The sequence below is a fragment of the Gekko japonicus genome, unplaced genomic scaffold, assembly GCF_001447785.1.
Source record: "Gekko japonicus isolate JY-2015 unplaced genomic scaffold, Gekko_japonicus_V1.1 scaffold410, whole genome shotgun sequence".
NCBI classification, from domain to species: domain Eukaryota; kingdom Metazoa; phylum Chordata; class Lepidosauria; order Squamata; family Gekkonidae; genus Gekko; species Gekko japonicus.
This window is the reverse complement of record NW_015167067.1, coordinates 51,048-55,850: the sequence shown is the minus strand read 5'-3', so window position 1 is coordinate 55,850 and position 4,803 is coordinate 51,048.

Here is a 4,803-nt window from a genome sequence, read left to right as displayed (position 1 = left end):
TCTAGCCTCTAATTTTCTCAAAATTTCTGCACATGCCCGTTTACATCCCTCTTTAACTGCTTCTTTCAAAATAGTAAGAAACTGTTCAGCACTCAAATCGCACAACACCACATTCTCGTCTGTCTCCTCCATTGCCGTCTCTCCCTGTATTTTCAACCTCTTTCTCAATTCAGCAGTCAGTTTCAAAAACATAAAGTTCTCCTTCGTTACAAATTGTTCATCAATCCTTTTCTTCTGTTTACATCCTTATTACCAAGACCCAGTCCGCCAAAAATACAAAGGTATTAGAGCTCCAATTCTTCTCCCCTTCAAATAGTAACACAACTTTAAGTCCCTTTATTTTCTCGGCCGTGTCTCACCCATACTGTGGACTTTCCATTTGGGGATTTTACTTATATTTTGACTCACGTTTTCTTCTCGTTTTATGATGCCGTGTTGAATTCCACCTCGTGTTAATTAAAAACAAGTCCGGATGGCTGCAGCTTGTCCGAGCATGGCAAACGCCATGTTCTTCTCCTCAAACGGTCCCGCTTCGGGGCTGTTCCCGGTCACCCCCCCGCGTGCCGAAAAACGGGGAGGGCCAGGAAAGACGCCCCATGCTCCAGCCCTCTCTATTGGAGGACTGGCCAAGCTCTCCCGACTCTCGGGAGGCTCAGAAAGAGCCATAGAGGTTCGGGCGGGACGGAGCAAAGCCCTACTCCACCCATACGCTGCGCCGCTATCCCGTGATCTCGATGCTACTTATTTCTTGATAGCATGATTACTAGGTCAGTATGTAGTGCTCTACTCTTGTTGACTAGATCAGTGCTTGTATGTTAAAATACTCTCAATCTTTACTGTTCAGCATTTGTTCTGGAAAATGGTATGTTTAAAACTTCAACTTCAACCAAATGGAAGTTAAATATGTAAGCAAGCTAAATGGCATAATTTTACTTTATGATGTTTCTAGTAATAAAAGGCTCGGCTTTAAAAACTGCCAAAACTTCAAAAGGCCCAGCTTTACTTTTCAGAAGAAAGTTTAACTGTGGACAAAAATGAAAGGGCTGTATGTTTCTAATTGCATGGACAAAGTTAAAAATATCCTTGGAGGTTGTTAACATGACAGCTGAATTTATGCTACAAATCTATCCCCAGAGCCTATAATCTTACCAGAAGTTAATATAGATCTATATTTTCAAAAGAGGATACATTTGCATGAGTCCTAGATTACTTCAGGGGCAAACATGGGGAATTTCATTTTCATCAGAAGAACTTCCAGTATTGGTTTTTGTTGGCATTCTGTATGGGGAGGGGGTATAATACAGAAAGAGCTCAGAGTACATTACATGAGTTTTCGAATAGAGTATTCTGCTTGTGCATTAAAATTAATTAAAAATGAGTGAGAATTAATCATAGCAAGTTGTATTTTAAAATTGCACATGTCTTTCAGTTGATGATTCTGCTGCTCTCAGTTCTGTAACTTAAAACTTTCCGAGGAGCAACTCTCCCCCCCCCCAACAGATGTTCAAGGAACAAATGTTCTTTCTATTTACTGATTGAAATTGATTGAAAATCATTTGTCATAATCAGTCATAATGAACTGAAAACATTCATCTAGAAATCTGATAAGGGAGAACAGTGATTTAAGCCGCTTTTGGTCCCCATTGGGGAGAAAAGCAAGGAATAAAGCATAATAATAAAAATAAGTTTTGTTTATACAAATACCTCTGCAGTTTAAAGTGTCTCTTTTTAAAATAAACCTTGGGTAAAGGCCAAGCATTATCAGCCAATGACCTTTTAATAAGAGCTTTGCTTCATATGATTTTGCTAGCAATTTCATAAATACTTTGAAGCTTTTTCTTCTGCCTGCCCCCCACAGTAGGATGCAGTAGATATGATTGCCAGCTTTGGCTTGGAAAATTCCTGCAAATTCGTGGGGAGTGCCAGGGAGGGCAGAGTTTGGGGATGGAGTTTAGCTGGGATGTGATGTCATAGAGTCCACCCACCACAGCTGCCATTTCCTCCAGGGAAACTGAGCTACGTAGTCTGGAGATCAGTTGCAATCCTGGGAGACGTCCAGGTGCCAACTGGAGGTTGATAACAGTAGACCAGGATTTCAGTTATTGAGTTAGGTCAGGAAAATCTTTGATACAGCCCTTTGTCTCAGGTTTTTCTTTCCAAATCTGTTTTAATATCTCTGGACCCGTGTTTCCTCTAAGCTGAGTTAGTGTGAGCTAGCTCACAGGTTTTTAGCCTCCGGCTCAAAAATTGTTGTCCTAGCTCAAGGCATTACATCACCTGCATTACTTCCAGTGCAAACTGGATGTGACATGGCAGGAATTCTAGCATTTTAGAAAAACTCCATGGTTTACCAAAGGTGTTGCAAAACGCTAGAACATCTGCCATGTTTCTTCCAGTTTTCCCCAGAAATGTCATAATTGTGCCCGCATGAGGCCAGTGCTCATTCTTCCCTACCCATTTCCTCTGCTGGAGGGCAACAAAACAGGATGCTGGGGGAGCCTGCTGCTATAGTAGGGGGTCTGGCATCCCTAACCTGCCATTGACAAATGGGGAACTGAAGCAAGAAATATATTTCTGTGCACTTTTCCTTGTGAGACTGGGGGAAGACTGATGTGTATGTGGTTACAGACCGCTTCTGATTGGAGCTATAGAATGCGTCTGTATGAATGTGGCCAAAAATCACATAGCTAGGTTATCAGAAGATTGTAGGGATTTCTTCCAAACCTTGTTAAGGAGTTCACAGTCAGAATAAAAATAGTGAGTCTGAAAAGGTTTTGTCTGGCTAGGCTTTTGGGCTTCTTAAGATGATCACCTTTTGTTTTTATAACTTTACTCCTTTGGGAGCACTTTCAAACCACCTACTTATACAGCTGGATGAATTAAACCAATGCTGTGAAAGTAGCCATTAAGCTATTGAACTAGTCTCTTCTGGGAAGAACTGCCTCCATCACAGCAGTATTTCCTTACAGGAAAGAAACATAGCAAACAGAAGTTATTTTGTACTTTAAGTTAAAAAAAAAAGAGGGTGGAAAGTAGGGCTGCCAAGTGGGGGCGGGGAAAACCCCACTTTGGAGGCCCGATTTCCGCCACGGCGGAATCGGACCCCGGGGGAACTCCGCCCCCCGAAGCTGCGTCACCAGAGGTGATGCACGACATAAGGCACGTTGGGGGCGTGGCCCAGATCGTCGGGGGGGGGAAAACCCATATGATTCCCCCCCCCCGACGATCTTGACCACGCCCCAATGTACCCTACGTCGTGCGTCACTTCCTGTGATGTTCTGGCTAGTGAAGATCTGCTTTGTACCAGTCACCCAAGGCAAACTCTGTACAGTCATCCCTATAAATGCAGTGATTTTATTCAGCAACATGTTACCAGCCATAATTTAAGGAATTAATTTAAGTTTTAGTAATTCTGAATATTTATTATTGAATCTGTAGGGTTTTTTTTCTTGTTCTAATACATAAAAATAGAGGTACAGGCTCCCAGGAACAGCAAAGAAATGTATAGAAGTACTGATTGTAGAGTAAGAGAGAAGAGAAGTTGAGAAGATACCATCTTCGGAGACCATCTTGTTTATTCTGTTTTTGTTGTGATTTAATAGTTTTAATGTTTTATACTGTTTTTATGTATGGGCTTGTGCCCTTGTGTAAGCCACCCTGAGCCCGTTCACGGGGAGGGTGGGGTAAAAATGTTAATAATAAATAAATAAATAAATAAATATAAGAGTCCTCTGCCACTGGGGGAGAGTCTGTGTGTTCCTGTCTGTTCAGGACTCACGGGGTCAACTAGACATGATGGCATCCATGGTCTAACCTGTGAACACTGCCACCATTTTGAAGTGATTTAAAAATGCTGCAAGGGTATGATCCCACAGCATGGCAGACTAAGGTCAACTTGTCCTCCCTCCCTGTGCCATCTCAAGTGCCGAAGACACTGGGGGGAGGGGCAGGTTTGGAAACCATCGCATTTAATTTGGCCCATAGTCTCAATCTAATTAAGGTTTTTCCTTCAGAAGTGTTATTGGATTATATGTAAAACAGGAGCTTTGGTGAGTCCAAGTTTTCATATGTCACATGTGAATTTAAAATAAGATGTGGTCAGTTTCCATAATGAACACAGTTTGATATGTTTTGTATACCATTTGTACCGTAACTGTAACAGACGAGCAATGTTATTAATTGTCCAAGGTGTGCTATGGTAAAAGAAGACATCCTAGGTTGGAAAAGATGCCGTGTTTTTTAAAAAATGTATGTATTCGTGGAACAAGAAAGCTCATGTCCAACACATTCCACAATTAAAATGTTAAAATTCAATGATCAGTTTCCTAGTTTTAAACAAATAGTGAGATTAATATTTTCTGATTACCAAATATGGCTTTAGTAGATCTTAAGGCTCTTCTTATGAGCTTTCTTGTAGTAGCTGTGATAGAGAAACCAATAGCATGTCTTTGTGTCTTGTAATGTCAAAGCAGAGTAGAACAAGGCTGACATTTGGAGTACATGGTGGCATTTTCTCTTCCCCTGTGGTGTGACACAGCAATCTTTTGATCAACTATAGCGAGAAAAAAATGGCTTGTCTGAAATGGCTTTATGAGAGAGACAACACCTCTGTTTTTTTTAAAATATGGCTTACTTTAAATACTTCAAGCTATAATAAAAAGTATGAAAGGTTGATTTAATAAAATCCAAAAGAATATTCTTTACAGAAATAAGACTGATAAGAAAAAGCAAAATATTGTTTTAAGATGAATAAGTGATGGCTGTGGACTTACCTAGGGCTGCCTTTGCAGCTGTGGAGCAAGG